Consider the following 18,832-nt stretch of genomic DNA (forward strand, 5'->3'; position numbering starts at 1 on the left):
TGTGAATTGTTCCTCTTGGTGGTAAAACAAAGCAATGGCTCCTATAGGCAGGGATTTTCAGGGCCAGATTGGTAGCCCTTGTGATGCTGCTGGAAAGGAAATAGTTATCCTCCTCTGTGGATGTTGACCACCCTATCAATTTCCCTTGCATTCTCAAGTGATTGCCACAAGCTATCAGGATCCAGTCACTGAAAATGTTTTTCCACTATTTTAAAAATACATATTTAAATGTTTTTTGTTAAATGAGGTCGCCACCAGTAGTTCTTGAGAACCATGTTTTGGTCCAGGGCAAATTAATCAAAGTACAAACTATAGAATAAGAAAATTTGAAATGAAAATGCAGTCAAGTGTTAAATTTGAAAGCACCAATGGTTCTGCTGTAATAAGTTTATCTTTGTGCCTGCAAGCAGTCCTCTAATGGAAAAGAAGTATTAACTTGTGTTTATGACATATAATGGCATTAACAGCATTTTATTGCATAATATTCCCATGTTAGAGAAAAATCTGGTCCTTGCTTTTAAGCATGAGAATGTTTCTCTGATGTTCAAGAGTTCATTTTAAAAAGAAATTTTACTGTCCTCCCCACCATTCATTTATAGAGCCTAGCAGGATTTTATTAAAAATACTTTCTAATGTATTTGCAATAATTTATGCTTCTTTGTCCAAACAATTGAACATACAATTTAATTTAGAGAAGCCTGTAATGATTAAAATACGAAAAAAATTAAATCATGGAAAAGCCAAGTTTCTTCTGTAATGCAGTTAATATAATGAAATTCTTTCTGACATTAAGGGTAGATCCTATATCTATATCTCATTTTTGTAATTTTTTTCAGGTAATGAGTTAAACTCTTTAAACTTTATTAAAATATTCTAACTTTATAGAGTTTTTCTGGTTATAATTTTCTGGATTTTATGCAACCCACTGTGTTGTAATACAGTGTTAATAATACATGATATTTTCATTTTATTTGGTAATGTGTACACATTTAAAATAATGGAAGAACAGTTCTCCAGGACTCATCGATGATTCACTGCAGTGCTGCACAGTGTACTTGCAATTCATTTCTAATATCATCTGCAGCTGTTATAATGGTGCATTGTACATTTGCAGGCTGAGATCACTTGGAAATAAAAACAAGATTTAAAATATTTCCAAGTAGTAAATAAGCAAAGAATTATGTTCTTCATGCTCTTTACTGCATATGCTTTTACAGTTACTTCAAAACACCTCAGGACCTACCTAGTAGTTTATAGGTAATGATATCAAATTAAACAATTTTCCTCCCCACATCACCTTCCTGAAACAGTCATGTGGATGGGGAACCAAACAGAGCATGCAGAGATTTTGTTTTTGTTAATGTCAATAAATTATCTCTAGTACTGGATTGGTGCCAACTGAATCTTTTCCCCTTCAGGAGTTAGAAAACAATTTATTTTTTAAGGTGATTGGGAGTAGAAGTAGCTTTATATGCTAGCAATGATATAGGAAAATTAACCTTGCTCAATCATGCACCTTGCACAATTTTTACAGCTATTTCCAAGATATTAGTGAACATTTATTTTAATGGTTATTGCTGACACTTTTAAGAACCATGTACTGTTCATAACCGCTTGTAACTCTGTCCACAGTACACCTTCTGTGCGTGTGGGTGTTACCACAGACTTATTTTTAATTCTACAAATGTCATTGTGGGCTTCTGAGAGCTAATTTTTTTACCCTAGTGATTTCCTCTGCCTCCTCTTTGCTCCTGCTGGGTTTGGAAGCAGACATGTGCCACGACTCAAGCTGTCACCCATGCGCTGTCCCCTTGTCCTGCCGCAGCAGCGCGAGGAGTGCCTGCTGTGCAATGGACACCCTCCGACTGCTCCTTGGGGCTTGGCACTGGTGCTTCTCAAGGAAAAGTTATTGTTTCAGCAGGAATTGTGGCCTCCACAGTCTTCATTAGACATTTTACTGGGAAGATGTAAAATACTCTATTGCAGAAATCACTTGCTGTTGTGAGCGAGAGTGGTTCAGAAAAGTTTCTGATTGCAAGTTGAAGTTTCTGAACTTGAAACTGGGATCTTTGTAGCTGCCAATCCCCAATGTGCACATGTTGGGACAAGTCTTTATTCTCTGAGACTTTTCTCACTGGGGACTTACCTTGATGTTTAGCAGTATTTACAGTTTAAACTGTCCTCACTGGAAGTGAGAAAATCAGGAATTGTTTCTGCTTTCTGCCTGACTAAATATACAGGTGCTTTATTAAAACAGACCTGTGGTTTAAGTTCTTTTGTTAAAGTGGGTTTTGTAAGTAATAAAATACAAGTCATTTCATTAGGGGGCAATAATATTGCAAGTTTCACAAAGATGATTTGTGCAGACAGAAAGCAGTTTGTGGATCATAAACAGATAAGGAGAATAACATAAATCATAGTGGGGCATAATGTAATGCACTGCAAGTTCTTACACGCTGTTTTCTTTGCCAGACAGAATTCCTTCTAATACTAAAAACAATGGAAAACTTTTTTTCTTTTCTGTTTTTTCAAGGCTAGTGAGAACAGCATGGAGTAATAAAGAAATTATAATATAGATATAAAAAATAAAAGGCATTATTTATTGCAGAGCTAAATAGAAATAAATTAATAATTGTGCATATTATGAGAACATGAATCACTGAAAAGCAGTGCATAGAGACTGTGGTGCACTTTAATGGAGGTGTGGTTTCAGGGCTAGAGGTGTTTAGCTGTAGCTAGAAATCAGGTATATTGTTAATTTTTTGGGGTGTTTTAGTTTAAGTTGTATAACATTTTCACTTGCTTCATTTACTCTTGTGGAAAGAGCCTGGATTGATTTTTATATTGATTAGCAGTTTACTCAGGGCTTTTGACTGTACCAGGCTGATGCTTTTCCAATATTTCCTACATTAAAAGTAATAAACTGCAGTAAATCTGACTGCCCCCAAACTCAGTTCTTTGAGAATCAGTTTTAGTTTAATAAACTAAAATATATTGTTATCACTTCCACTCTGGGGTTTTTCATTAGAGAAGACACAGCTATCTGAACATACTGTGTGAACTGAGCAGATATGACTGTAATATTTTAAGCTTATTGTATATCATATAGCTTGCCACAATGTGCAAGGACATGATGTTTTGGGGCAAACTATTGAATTCCTATGGGTTATCATTTTGATGTGCTTAATTACATGTACAGTAGTAAGCTTAAGGTATTCCATTCCTTTTGGCAAAGATTCATCAGTGCATGAAATTGTAGAGAACATCCTGGATTTTCATACATGAAATTCCTTCCTTACTGCATTTTAAAAAACCTTCCTCACTTGTATTTCCCTTTATAATTGTCTTTGCTATAGGAATATTAGTGTGTTCAAAGGCAGTCGTTTAATTGTGATAACATGACAACTGTAGTATTTCTTCTGAGCTGATCTATCTGTTTCTCTTAGGTTTTCAAGGAAATACTTTCCCATAATGAATGCCACAGGCTGCAGAATCCTTAATGTTAGATGGTGCTTTAAGAGATGGGCAGCCAGTGAATTAGAAATGCTGATCCTCTCATGCCAAGCTGGAACTTTGATTAGTCATTAGCAAGAAATATGGAAGTCATTCCAAAACATCTTTCTCTCTCATAGATAAATATTATGTGTCATGCCTGTCTTTTTTGAAGCAATCCCTCCCTTTCTTTGCAAAAATGACCAGCAGCCAACACGTGGCAGAGTGGTAGCAAGCAGTAGACTGGCCCATGAAATATTATGTAAGGATGAAGGACATAAAATAATGTGTCTATCAAGTGCCCTGCATGGACAGCAATATCTGCAGTTTACCTAGGTCAATCTTTTTACTACCAGTTTTTCTCTCAGTGCATCCTGTTTCCTAGTGGATAATCTAGGCTGTGTTGTTTCTCTAAAGCCCCATTCAGCTGTGGCATCTTTCTCACTGAGGTGAGCAGGCCAATGTCCGTGCATTTTCCAGTGATCTCTTTGCTCCCAGAGCCACATGTGATGCCAGGCGTCCCCTAGGACTGTTTGGCCCCACATGGAGAGCTGAGGCAGGTCCATAGGACAAGGCTGTAAAGTTTTATAAAAGCCAAACTTCCCACCAGCCCTCAGGGAAGTGCAGGGCTGTGCCAGAGCAGGGCGTGTGACAGAGCTGGGCAGGGTCAGCCACAGCTGAGCAGCCACAGGGGCAGGAGCTCACAGGTGGCACAGGGTGGAATGGCTGGGCCAAGGTGGCCCTTGCCCTCCTCTGGGTGGAAGTACTGGGGCATGGAAAGCTGGAACCTGGAGGACAGTGGCAATGAATGGCTCTGCTGCCAAGGAGGGATAATAGGGTGCATAAGCTTTGATGTTGTAATAACCCCTATAAGTATAAATGAGGTGTTGATCACAGTAATTGTATAAACATTGACTTAATTATTTTCATCGTGTTTTTCAGCTATTTTTGTGTTATAACTGAATTTTAACAGTGATAACAATGTGAAAAAATCAGTAGTATTCTGAACAAAAATTAAATTCACAAGAGGCCTATTTTACAGTTTGATTTGAATCCTTAACTGCTTGATTTACTTTCTATTTAATAGGAAATCCATCATGTTCTCAAAGTGCAAGTACTGTAAATTATGAGACAGGGTAAAAAAGGAAACCACATCATCCAGAGAAATAGTGAACATGAGCCCCTGATTTAAATGCAAAGCTCAATTCAGCCTTAACTATAGAGCTGCAGCTGGCACCTCATAACACTTAAGCAGTTGAATTTATCCTCAATGTCCACAAATGCAGTTGTGAACTTTCTTTAGAGCTTCATTTCTCTTCAGTGCCTGCCCATGGGTTTAGGCCTTTTGCAGACTTCCCAGTAGCCCTGTTTCCCTGGGTGTGTGCAAAGTTCAGTAGCAAACCTGCAAACATTCCGTGTATTCAGCTCTCTGCAGCTGTGCAAACAGCACAATGCATTTCCAATACTCTGCTTTAAACATGCTCATGGATAATTGAACTTCAAAGCAACAGCTCTGCTGATTCTTTTATGAAGATGCAAATTACTAGTGTGACTTCTCACCAGACTGGGGGCTTATTGGAACAATCAGTCTGATCTAAATCCTCCTCAAGGCATGAGCATAGTTGGGGGTATTTCTGCAAGTCTAATCCATATTTTGCTCACAGGGAGGGTGCAAAACTAATAGTAGCCTGGAGTCAGCAAAGTTTTCATGTTCAAATCCCAATACTTGAGTTACCTCCCCTAATAATCTATGTTATTCTGGTATTATGTGCAGGGATCAGGCATCAAGATAAAAGTTTAAACAAGAAAAAGAAACCAAGGTCTTTACAAAGGTTTAGTATGGAAAGATGGAATATTTAATAAATTCAGTTTTTCTTTCAGCATAACTGTGCTTAGTGATTGCTAAAATATGTGACATATTTGGCTCCAGTATACATATTTTCTGCTATGTTTTTTTTAAAATGATCCTTAACTTGATAAATGCTTGGCATCTTCTCCTCTGACCATCACCATTGTACTGCCAGCTTTTAAATGAAAGGTTGAAAAATACATTATATTCCTCAAAGGCAGCCAAGGCAATTTACCATCTTGCTTTCCAGTTCACAAATATGAAAGTTTAACTTCTAGCTATTGGGAAGTCCAAGTCTAATTAATTCAATATAGAGAATTAAGTCCCAAGAGGAATAAATAGCTTTGGTTATGCCTTCACAATTATGCCTATCTCCACACATGCACCTATAAAGAACTGGAGTACCACTTTTTTTTTAACGCAAGATATTGTGAACATGTGTAAATAAGTGCCAATTTCAACTTCAAAATGCAATTTAAATTTTCCTGGAAGACTACATAAAAACTTCTTGCCTATATTTCCAAGTAGCTGCTTATTTGTGATATGAGAAGAGAATCTTTTTTTCAGTCAGTGGTAAGGATCTGTGGGCTGAAATTTTGCACCTTTCAAGGTCTTTCCATCTGAAATGCATGTGTGTCTAAGTAAAGGGAACTGTCTGTTCTCCAGTCTGAAACATGGCTGGGTTTTTTGCATGCTTTGACAAGTTGGGAACTTCTCAAAGGGAATTACATACCGGATGATACCCCACCCAAAACTAGCATACAGTGCTAGTTTTGGGTGGGGTATAGTTAGTTTTCTTCACAGTAGCTGCTCTGGGGTTGTGTTTTGGATTTGTGCTGAAAGCAGTGTTGATAACACAGGGATGTTTTAGCTATTGCTGGGCAACACTCACACAGCATCAAGGCCATTTCTGTTCCTCACCCTACCCCACCAGTGAGGAGATTGGGGGTACACAGGGAGTTGGGAGGGGGCACAGCCTGGACGGGTGACCCCAACTCACCCAAGGGATATCCCAGACCATTTGGAGTCATGCTCAGCACATGAGGCTTGGGGAAAGAGAAGGGAGGAGGGGACATTCAGTCATGATGTTTTGTCTTGCCAAGTCACCATTATGTGTGGTGGAGCACTGGTTACCTGGAGATGGCTGAACACCTGCCTGCCCATGGGAAGTAATGGATGAATTCCTTCTTTTGCTTTGCTTGCCTGCATGTGTGGCTTTTGCTTTATTATAAAACTGTTTTTATCTCAGCTCATGAGTTTTCTCACTTTTACTCATCTGACTTTCTTCCCCATCCACCAGGGACTAGTGAGTGAGCCTCTGTGGGGTGCTTAGCTGTCATCCAGGGTAAAACTTCAACAGCCCTTTTTTAGTGCTCACTGTGGGGCTCGAAGGGTTTGAAATAATGATTGGAATGTGCTCGATGGAATTTATAGCTGTTATTGCTGTTTGGCTAACAGGTGACAGGCTCCTGTGCTTGCCATGGGGCTCGCTGGGCTCACTGTGCACTCGAGCCCAGGGCTGATGAGTGGCTCTTTGTGCTGCGGCTGCAGCTGCAGCCCGTGCTGCTGATCCGCTCCCTCCGGGCCGGTCTGATCCCGGCGCTGCCCATGGCCTGGGCTGGCACCTGGCGCTGCTGCTCCTGTGCCGCTGTCCCGGACACGCTGCAGCTCCGGTGTGCGCTCGAGCCACAGGGACGGTGCCCTGGGGTGGCTCCACGGTGGCACAGGTACGTCTGGGACAGTTTCTGGCCACGGAAAAGTCCACAGCGGAGCGGGCACGTCTGGAAGTGCCCGTGGCCGGGGCTGTCCGTGCCACAGCAGGGGCAGCCCTGAAGGCTCGGGGCCCAAGGACAGGCCCGTGCTGCAGCAGGTACAGCTTGAAGCACCGGGGGCCGCTCATGAGGCCGTGCTGGAGCACCTGGAAGTGCGTGGCCATGGATAAACCCCCAGCGGAGCAGGAACACCCTGCAGGGCCTGCAGCCGGGCCGAGGCTCTGTTGGGCGGGTTTGCTTTCTGAGGGGACGGCGGCTGTGGGTGAGGCCGTGCTGCAGCAGATCTGTCTCTGAGGCACTGAGGCCCATGGACAGGGCCGTGCTGCAGCAGATCTGTCTCAGAGGCACTGAGGCCCATGGACAGGGCCGTGCTGCAGCAGATCTGTCTCAGAGGCACTGAGGCCCATGGACAGGGCCGTGCTGCAGCAGATCTGTCTCTGAGGCACTGAGGCCCATGGACAGGGCCGTGCTGCAGCAGATCTGTCTCGAGGGCACTGAGGCCCATGGACAGGGCCGTGCTGCAGCAGATCTGTCTCAGAGGCACTGAGGCCCATGGACAGGGCCGTGCTGCAGCAGATCTGTCTCTGAGGCACTGAGGCCCATGGACAGGGCCGTGCTGGAACAGCCGCCCCTCAGAGCCCCTGTGGCTGTGGATAAATCCATGGAGCCGCAGGTGTGTTCCTGAAGAGCCCGTGGCTCACAGAAATGCCTGCACTTGGGGCACGTACAGCCCTGAGGAACTGCAGTCCCTGGGTAAACCCGAGCCAGAGCAGGGGAAAGGGGAGGTTCATTGCAACATTAATAATGAGGGTCTAGTCCAAAGGAATGGGGAGTGGACATTGTAATGGAAATAGCTTTAAGTTGTTGAACTGTATTTTATTTATTACTGTGGAAGAAACCACCTGAACCAAAGGAGGACAAGCCTTACATGAAGCAGCCCAATTGCTTAGTTGCCAACTGGGGTTAAACCATGACAACCTCAAAGGGTGAAGAATGGAATGAGAATTTTGTCCACATCCATCATCCACATCCATGGGCAAGATGTGGCAAGAGGTACTACTGTCAGCTCATTGGTTCATACATTACTTGCACTAATACTGGGGCAGTAGCATACTGTTCTGTGTAATACCATTGTCCCTCTTGGAAGTCAGATTTTACTAAGGAGAAAAAACCTCTCCTCCCTGTGCAGTGCCAGTTCTGTGCATTAGAGCTGGAGTGCCACTGAGCAGGCACAGAGAGCAGGACTTGGACAAGTAGTATGTACCACTTATTTATTAATTTTATCTTTTTATCACTTCTCTCTACTCTTTAATTGGTGAGTCTACATTTTTTATTTTACCTCCTTGTGCTCCATTTCCCAATCTTTTTTTCTCTACTGTTATTTCCTCTGGGATTTTTTCCTATTATTTTCTGGGATTTTTTTTCACATTTTTGAAGCAAGAAATACATCAAAGATGCTTTGAGTTTGAAGGGAACTTTAAAACACATAGTCTTTAAGGGACTTCTGGGCTGATGTGGATTCACTTATTTCTTTGATGAGGAGGATGGCGTGGGCCCAGAGCACCTGGCTGGTCAGACAGCCTTGGCAAGCAGGGCAGGTGCTGTCCTCAGCAAAAACCAGTAGGAGCCTGGTGGGAGCTACTCACTGGAGCTAAAAAAGGCACCCCAATCTCATAACTAACCACTGCCACTATTCCTCTGCCTCACTGATGGAAACAGAAATACTTTAAACATAATCTGAAATTTTCCCAAGCCTCGGTATTTGGTAGGTGAACAAGAGAAATCTGTGAATGATAGAAGGCCCACAGTAAGAGGCATGTTCTTAGTAGTGTCTTACTAGCAAGCAGCATGGAGGTGAGTGATGGTGACTTTCAAAAGCTGTATGGAAACCATGATGCAGTTTCCCTGGTAGGGCAGTACCATGAAAACCAATCTTGTGAGCTAGGGAGAGGGAAATCAGGAGGTGGTGATTCCCAGTGCACTCCCCAGGAGCTAGCACAGAGGCAGGAGTGTGAGCGAGCATCCCACTGCAAACACACGTGCTCTTGCACCCTTCTAGGAGTTTACCATGCCACCAAATTATCCTCTTAATAGAAAGGAAATGCTAAAAGTGAGTGCAGCCATGTGCAAGCATCCCTGAAAGACATGGCCTGCTGGCACTTCTTTAAATCTGGCATTTAAAATTGCTCAGACAGATGGAATGAAAGTATGTAATAAAATGTGACATTTTATTTTACCATCTATATTCGTTAAGTGAATTCTTCTGATCTTTCCCACTTCCAGTAGCACAGAGTGTGAGTCAGATTCTGACAATTTGCAGTTTGCAAAAACCAACTCCAGGGGTCAGTCAGAAAAACAATAAGTAATAATTAATTACAGGATAGACATTCATCCACAGAATCTGGCAGTGGTGTGTGACAGCTCCTCCTAACAGAAAAAAGGACATGATTCCAAAAAGTCACAGCTTTATAGGCAGTAATTTGCAGACTACTTCTCAGTGCCATTTGTCTACTTTTTGGTCTTCCTTGTATATATTTCTAAGTATCAAGGTTTTACTAGGAATTCAGAAGAAAAAAAAATTATTTGTTTTCCTCTGTCTTCTAACGTAGTTGCTTTGTCTGCTTTGGTGTGTAACACAGTACCTCCCCTTGGTCCTCTTCAAAGCACAGCTCCCTTAGACACATGTTGTCTCACCCTCTCAGTGCTTCTCTCCCTGCTGCCCTGGACACAGTCCTGGAGCCTCTGCAGAGCACAGGAATGGCTGGCTGCTCTCAGACTGCAGCAGATTGCCACACGCATTTCACTTCCAATTTTGTTGCTCAAGAGGAGCAAACCCTGAGGGTCAGCACTCTCAGCTTAGCATTACTAATCAAAGGAGGAGATGGAAAACTGACATAAGCACAGACCAAGCCCTGATGCTTTGAAAGATTGCCCCCATCCCTCCTTTTACGATTCGGTCAGGGACCTCAGCAGCCATTATATCGCTTAATGTTCATTTAGTGCTACCTTGGGAATATTAAGCAGTAAATGATTGAACTTTTAATTTGAAATTAAATTAAAAGCAACCTTCTCACTGCAAGAGAAATGTCATTGAGAACTAACTTCTGACAGTATTTTGCAAACAGCTTTACTGCAGTTTATAGGTAACACTTTTATAGGGCGTAGCCCTGAGTTTGCAGTGAGTATTTGCTTCTGCTACAAATGCAAATAGCCTGCACATTAAGACATAGCAAAAATATCTGTGCAGAGGTAAATATTAATTCCACTGTGGTAGCAAGTAGGAGTTCCAGCTTCAGGGCAGAAGCTGCTGTGTTCATGCTTTCTCAACAAAACCGAAACATACCTGAGCCTTGAAAGCTGACAATCTAAGGATTGCAGTGTTTACACAGGTGCTTACACAAATGACTGGAAACAACTATAAACTACTAAAACTTGTCACGTTTTTATTTCTGGCACCAGTTTTTCAATCAGGAAGCCAAAGCAGCCAAGAAAGCACTGCCACCTGCTTATGAGTTGTAGAAATGTGACCTCCTGATCTCACCAGGTTTCAAACTCCTGAAAGCTCAGCCTCTCACTCTCCAGAGTGTGGTATCCCTTATCTGTGTAAACAGAGAGAGGTCACAACACCCTGGCTGCTACAGGTGGCTGAAAAATACATGGCTGAATATAAGTGAAATCTCTGGTTTATATGTCTTCAGTCCAGGATCAGTGCTGCAAGGGAAACCCCAGCACTGTTGTTGCACTTTATATCAGCGCTATCTCTGGCTATGTAGAATCATAGAACCCTAGAATGATTTGGGTTGGAAGAAATCTTAAAGATCATCAAGTTCCAGCTCCTCTGCAATAGCAGGGACACCTTCCACTAGACCATGGTTCCTAACCAACCTCGCCTGGAACACTTCCAGGAATGGGGCATCCACAACTTCTTTGGGCAACCTATTCCAGGGCCTCACTGCCCTCACAGAGAAGAATGTAAATTGTGAACTTTTAAGAAACTTGTCACTTGGTGTAACCTATGCTGTTTGATGGTGCTGAGGAGCAAAGGCAGTAAGTGAATGAAGAGAGCATGACAGCCCATTGACTCTCAAGTCCTTCATTTCCAAGCAGCCTAAAAAATATTCACTTATTTGGTGGGTATTTTCTTCTACATCAGAACTTGTGAAGTGAACGTTGAGGAGCATTTTCAAGAAGCCAGTTGCAGGTGGGGACATCTTGAGCCAGTGCACTAAACATTGCATAGGAAGAAGAGCTTCCATCAGGGGATGGTTGGATGAAAGTTGGTTTTGTCACTTGGGTTTTTGGTTGCACCTCTGGACAATACACAGACTAAGAATTATTTGCAAAAATTATTCAGCAATACATTTCAAATAATGAATATTTCAAGTGAATTATTACGGACTATACTTGAATAGGGAAAGAAAAATAGTTGATGAATTATTCATGCAGCTTTAGCACTGATGTAATAAATATTACATGGTGTCAGAGGGAAATGAAGAATTTTGAAATGAAGAAAGAAATTAACTATGAAGGAAAAGCACCTGAAAACTGGAGAAGGTGAATACAAAGATTTGAATTATGTGAATAATAATGAAGAGACTTAACGGGGGAAATAAAAAGGGTGACAACTCTGAGTCACATCAAGAGGCAAAATACTCTTCATCTTTAATTCTTTCTCTACAGAGAATACACAAACTTCCCAAACCTCCTTCAGCTCTGTCTAAAAACAAAATGAGGGAAACAAAAGAAGACCCCCTAGAGTCAGCCAGGTGGGAACATATCTAGATCTGGCTAAGGGAGTTACATGATCAGAGGTGCTGATTTACAAAAGGGCTGTAATATTTGGAGAAAAATGCCATTTTTAATATCGAATAATGTCTTATTTATTTTGCAAAGTGACTTTTATCAACAGCTTAATACTGAAGAAGGACAACAGGATTGTGTATTAAGGAAAGAATCCATAAGGCTTTTTTTTGTGCTTTGGGTACACATTCAGCAGCTTTAGCTGCTATGCCACTGATGACATCTGAATGGTCAGTCAGACCTGCTTTGACATACTGCATCAAGGAGCAACAATGTTAATTCCAGGTTTGCTCTTCTGCTCAGATGTAGTGTGTACAGATTCTCATTAGTCTCATCAGTTGCCTCTTCATTTTAATATTCAAAAAACCCCATTTTTTTAGATTCTATTTTTGTGTGAGAGAGGAATTTAACTTTCTTTTTCTTCCAAATGCGTTCCTATTGACCTCTCTTTTACAACAGTAAGTAGAAAACAGGAGAGAAGAAAGAAGCTGAAAAACCCTGTTGTATTCAAAACAGATTCTGAAACAAATTTTTTTTTAAAATAGAAATGGGGACATATTACACATTGTCCTGTTGACAATGGACTTGGGCTTCTTTTAACCTCAGGAGTAACATATTAAAATGAAATGTTTTACATTCGTCATTTCCGTAAATGTCTCATTTACAAAATCTGTCATGGGCAGACCAGTTGCCTCCTCATTGGACATTTACCAACCTTGGCATATCAATCCATCTCTTGCACATCTGCTCAGAAAATGTAATTAGTTATACCCATATGCTGCAGAAGTACATGATAAAACTTAAGAAACAGAAAAGGCCGAGAGACTTGACAGCCTTTCTCCTTCCTACTATGCATATTTCATTGAAGACTTAGGAAACTGAGAAGCTTTTCTTGCCCTCTGCCACAGGGTGGGGGTATCACCGTGTCCTAAGCAGCTTCCAGAGATAAGGCAAAGCAATGTATAGTTTATTCTAATAGTGATCACTTTGAAACAATAATTTACAGTTTAAAAATACACAGTATTCCCCAAACAGGGACACCTTCTTCCCCTGATACTATGAACATATCCTTGCAAGGAAGTATTAGATAAGATGGACAGGGAGTCTCATCAGAAGTTTTGACGTGGGAGTCCAAGATGAGAAGCTCTCACTATACCAAATGGCACTCATAGCAGATATGGAAACTCTCTGTTTGTTGATCAGCTTTTTGTCAGCTCTGCTCAAGTTTGCTGGCAAGTGGCAAAGGAGAGAGGACTTACAATCCAAAATGGAGCTCTGCCTCAGCAACTGAAAGTTGGCTCAATGGCATCTTTGTGCCACTGGCTTGTGGGTAGAACTATTCCATGTGCACCAGTGTTTAGCCCCTACATCAAGTGGACATGTCTCTGCAAAAGGGATGAGCAGAGGGATGATGTAACTCCCTTGGACTTCATTCAGGATCCTTTTTTTCACTAGACAGTAGTAATTATCTTGCTGCAGATACTGAAACAGAGCTGTTACAACTGTGATTTATCCATTGATCCAGCTTGTTCAAAGTTCACCCCAAAGACTGACATATATTCTGGACAGTTCCATCTCCATGGCAAGGGATTTGCAGCTTTTCTCAAAATCTGTTGTAATGAAACATTAATTAGGTTTTGCACTGATAGTACATTATCAACCTCACTTGCTGGCATGTTTAAAACCCAAGATTATATTTTAATTCTCAAGAGATCTGAGCTTTCAACAGGACCTCACAGTGTGGGTCAGAAGCCACTGGTCACTAGTTAAATAATACAGAACACAACGAATTCTGAAAAGACTGAATTCTGTCAACTCTGTTTTCATGTTTCTTACTGAAATCCAAAACAATGTGTCACTGTTCACTACATGAACAAAGTCATGGTGATGTAGCTTTACAGAAACTCCATTTTAAGTTCATCTCTGACATACTACATTTAGTTGTGTATGTTGTTTAATGTCTATACATTTTTCTTAAAAAAAAAATAAACCCACTTTCAAATTATTAGCATTCTTTTACTTCAGTAGGGGGTTCAAAATCAAAGCTGCTGCACCTCCAGGCTCCCCCTATTCTTTTATGATTAACTGGGAAAAAAGAAAAGCTCTCATAGAGACTTGGCTTTCTTTATAAACTGGCTATTTTAAGATCTGTTTACAAGATGACAATATGAAACATCATTCAAAAACAGTGTGAATTGATTACATTCTTCTGAAGAACATGTAGCAGTAGAATATGCATTTGTAGCTGTTACACTGCCCTATAATTAAGACTTTATTGCTTCCCTTCTAAACACTTTGCTGCTGTTGAAGAACAGCTGAGATAATTTATATGAAACAATGGAAAATGCTACTCCCTCCCCCAGAAAATCACTTTCCAACCTTTTAGAAAAAGGTGGCAGAAAGACTGTGGTCACTGCCAAATACAGGAGTAAGTCAAGATACTAATTATAGTTTTCTGCTCCTATTTCTTTTCAATGAGCAAATTCTCCCCAAATACAAATAATTTGAATGTTGATCAGTTGGGAGACAGTCTTTGACTCTTCATTCATTTCCATGGATCCTGGATCAGAGCATGGTGATGGTGTGGTCAGCAATCATATTGAGAATGTTCATGTATCTCAGAATGAATGAACAAACCACAAAACCCAAGAGGCACCATATAAATACATTTGAATGCTTAGAATTACTCAGAGACTAATTTCTGCTCTGATCTTACTTTTTTTTAAAACTAAAACGAATACTAATAACTTAATAAAATAGCTGTACCACAAATAATGAATTAGAACAGTCTAACATCTGGAGCCATGTTACTGGAGAGGAACTCCAAAGGAAAAATCTTCAAAACCCTGAAGAAATACTTTTGATAAATGAGACTACATATTACAAAGCAGAGATGAAATATTAAGATTTTCCATAAAGGTCTTCCACAAGACAAATGCTTCTAAGGGAAAGTGAACATATATAGCAATAGCATTGATGAGCTTTGTCAAATTGCAGATGATTTTCTAGGCATGGAAGCCAGAATTCCCATGGCAACCCTCACAAACTTCACATACACATTCAGTGTAGGTAGCAAGCCATATAATGTAGGAACGTTTCAAGTTAAGGGTTAAAAACTAAGCTAAATATAATTTAAACCATGAAAGCAAATATCCTTCTAATTGTATCCAAGGTATTTCTTTCTTTTCATCCTATTTTCTGATCTTCTATATTCTGAAATCTATGTCTAGATTGCAATCCAAGTGACAGATGCCAGTTATCTTTGTGCCACTCCCAGAACCTGAGTAAGAGACAAAGTGCAGTTCCTCCTGTTGCTGCTCAGCATCTCTCAGCAGTGGGGTGGCCAGGAGAAAAGCAGTTACCCTTGCCCAGCGTGTGCCTGGCTCCCAGCCCTGCATGCCTACTCGTGCCACCTCCTCAGTCCGGGCATTGTGCACTGTCCCAGCATGGCTCTGGAAGTCCTTACTAAACCTGGGCCAGGTGCTCAGCGCTTGAGCAGGAACCAGGGGCAGAAATGGCTTTACAGCCCTTATGGGAAGGGGGAAAAATGGGTAAAAAATGCCAGGGGTGGTGTCTCTGTGTTGTAACCAGATAGGTTTTTTGTTTGGTTGCAAGAACCTGGCTGAGACTTGCCAGGTTGACCCAGTACTGCCATTCTGTATTAGATACTCTGGATAGGGTTGGTGATCATTTGTACTGAGAGGGTCTCTGCTTCTGCAAAAACTCACACATGAAGCAAAGGCTAATAGAAATAAAATGTTCTAGGTTCAGCTTTTGCAGAAGTATATTTTTTCATTTGATGTACCCATATGTGAGAAAATGAGGCACAACTGTATTTGTAGAATTAAAATTATTTTTAACAATGGCATGTCACAGTGCACAATCATCATCAGATTAGAAATGAGTAGAATTTTCTGCTTTAGCGCCTCCTCTTTTATACTTCTCTATTAATTTTCTTTCCTACAACAAGATAGTAACAAAACAGGTGCAATCATAGGAACAAAGGAACATCTGGAATGCACCAATAAATACTGAATAACTTATTTTACAATGTTAAGCTGTCATAATTAATTCACTTATAAAATTTGTCCTGTCCTGTCAGTGAATGAACACAGTCTCTGAAGAGCTATTCTTATTTAGGTATCTTCTCTCAAACCAAATTACAAATCTTTTTGTAACCTTGCATTAGATTTACTTTTGTATCAGCTGAGTACCTGCCAGGTTATTTTGTTTATTGCAAAAGGTATTGCTGATGGACAAAAGCAGGAGAGGATGTACTGAATTTTAATAATGTTTCTCTTAATAATATAATTACTGTCAATTTCCACTCTATTTCATAGACTCCTAAAATATTTTCTAGGTTTAAAAGGACCCTCAGAAACTTCCCTCTTTAACCTTTTATTAGATAGAAAATTTGGACTCTTGTGCTGTGTTATTGAAGAATCAAGCAGTGAAAAGAGATGGAAAAGCAGTAGTGATTCTGAAACTCCAGTGAGCTGCTGCTCCTTTACAGACCCTGCCAGCCTTAAGGGCTCAGTACCAGCTTTGTCAGGCCCCAGCAATTCTTACAGGCTCGTGGGCAGGAGGTCCTGATGTTCAGAGCAGCTCTGGCTTTGTCTTCTAACCTGACAAATAATGCAGTGTCAGAGTCTGAGTGTGAGAGTCTGAGAGTGGAGAAAAACAGAAGTGAGGAGCTTTGTGACAGTTGTACATGTACAGAGCACCTTGCTCAGTTCTCATTTTACATCCTATTTCTATACCTCCTTGTGAAGGCTTAGTTTATTATTTAAATGAACACACTCCAGGGTACAAATAAAAAAAAACATATTTGCTTTTGTTTGCAAAAGGAGCCTGGTGAGATGCTTCACTTTTGCAAAAAAAAAAGGGAGAAAATCATATTGTAACATTGCAGCTACTTATTTTTTGATTAAAGAAGTTAATTCAAAAAAGCAGTTCAGTTGCTCTTTGTGCTGCCATGGTGTTATAAAAATTATTTAAAGAACAGTCAATCTTCCCCACATCACATATTCACTATTGCTTTGATTCCAAGGAAGTTTGTTAGTATAGTTTTAAGAGTTAATGACTTTCTGGTAACTTTTGGTTAAATATTAATGCAGACATAATAATGCTTATTCCTTAAGTAAACTTCTAAGCAATACAACTATCAAATGAATTATTCCTGCTGAAAAATCAGTCATGTCACAGTCTAGGTACAAAAATTTTAACCTCAAATAAGAATTTCTGCCTGTAGGAAAATGAATACAATGGGTTTTGATATTTTTTTTCCAATTATATTTTAGATAAGGACATTCTCTTACTGTTCTTAATTTCTTCAGTTGTGTATCTTACCTAAACCAGGATGTATCCTCACTTTTCAGGTCTCCAGAACCTCCCAAATCTGCTGAAAGTTTGTGTCTGTCCCTTTCAGGTTCAGGTGAGTTGCTGCCTCTCTGTTCGTCCCAGTGAGGCAGTGGCATCAATACTGAGGGCTGCATCCAAACAGTGGTGCAGCTTGAAAATGCAGCACAGTGGATTTTGTGAAGTTTATGGTTCATCATGTTGGCCAGGACTTCTTTCAATCACTCTGTAATCAGTAAGAAGCCTCTGTGGGATTGCATAGATAAGGCTTCTCTCTCTCCACAGTGATGGCAGGACTAGAGTAAAGATGATGGCTATGTGACATACAGCCAGTTAACAGCAGGTCCACACAAGTAAAAGCTGCAAAGCTATGAAGTGCTTTATGAATGTTTTGCTGTCCAGGTGCTTTCTGCAAAGGTTTTACAATCTCGTCCTCTACTCACTCAAGTCAGTCACACAGCTGGCAGGTAGGAGCTCCTCCATTTGTTAGAAAAGGGGTTATTTAGCCATTTCCCTTGAGTAAATCTAAACCAGAGTAGTCTATTACACACACCTCTGTCCTCATCCATTCTTTATGAAGTTGCAAGGGACTATTTGTCCAAAATAGTGGGCAGTGCTGATAAGTGATATTAAAATATGATTTAGACATATGAAAGAAAACTACTTGATACTCCTCATGGCCTGGCAAAGCTCCTGATCGAAGGTTGATTTCATGATTAATTTATGCCAGCACTATCCCTATTTTAGTGATACTAGAAGTGATATCCTGCCCGTAGCCATCAGGTAAATGAAAATAATTCAATACATAGCACACAAATCTTTTTGAATGGTCACTATTTTAGGCATAGGCAGAAGCAGAGGCAGAAGAACCTGTATTTATTTCTTTTTTCTCTGGACATGCAGGTTGCCATAGATCAGTTGTAAAGTGATAGAGTCTGTTATCAGGCAACCCTTTAAAATGATTCAGTGCTTAGGGCCACTGATTTCTTACCTACATCCCTGTTTCACCTTTACTGGCAGGAATTTGCTCTGGTGACATCTCCCCTGTTAGGTACCAGAGAAGGTTTTTATTCTTTCCTTTTCATATGTTTTCAGTTTAATGAGAGAGAGAGATGCACTGTTTATGGGCCCTAGATATGAACCACTGACATACACAGAGGCAGCATAAAATTCCAGTAAGAGGCAGACTGATTTTCAGTAATCAAATAGTTTAAGCACTTCCTAATCATAAGCCTAAGGAAGGTAAGACTCAATAAAAGAAAAATCTTTGGAAATAAGTCTAAATATGCAATAGACTTTCTAAAGTTGTAAGTTTCAGAAATATTTGCATGAAAAAAAAGGACAATGTTTTATTGTATTTAACAATAGACCTTATTTTACATGATGACAGAGCTACTAAAAAAAATCAGGAAAATAAATACATGGTCACAAGAAGTGACCTCTATAAAACTGACTGCTAAAGTTTTTCCCCCATAAGCAATGGGCTAAGAGAAAAATACATGAAAAATAAATATAATAAATAAATAAATATAATAAATGAATAAAATGTAATATAATGAAT

General features: G+C 40.4%; 1 protein-coding gene and 1 long non-coding RNA gene across 2 annotated transcripts in view; one reads left to right on the forward strand and one right to left on the reverse strand.

Moving 5' to 3' along the window:
- The window catches only part of PLPPR5 (phospholipid phosphatase related 5), a 141,362-nt gene that overhangs the window by 111,632 nt on the left and 10,898 nt on the right, over positions 1–18,832 (forward strand). Inside the window, exon 6 of the transcript XR_015273738.1 lies at positions 17,292–17,347. The gene's annotated coding sequence lies outside the window, so the exon portion shown is untranslated. The remainder of the gene's footprint in view (positions 1–17,291; positions 17,348–18,832) is intronic.
- LOC147651631 (uncharacterized) lies at positions 12,862–17,350 on the reverse strand. Its single transcript, XR_015273747.1, has 2 exons — positions 17,263–17,350; positions 12,862–13,523 (listed from the first exon to the last, which is right to left on the reverse strand). It is a non-coding gene; the product is annotated as an uncharacterized LOC147651631 (long non-coding RNA).

The sequence above is a fragment of the Cyanistes caeruleus genome, chromosome 9 (genome assembly GCF_971803275.1).
Source record: "Cyanistes caeruleus chromosome 9, bCyaCae1.hap1.1, whole genome shotgun sequence".
In the NCBI taxonomy this organism is placed as follows: Eukaryota; Metazoa; Chordata; class Aves; order Passeriformes; family Paridae; genus Cyanistes; species Cyanistes caeruleus.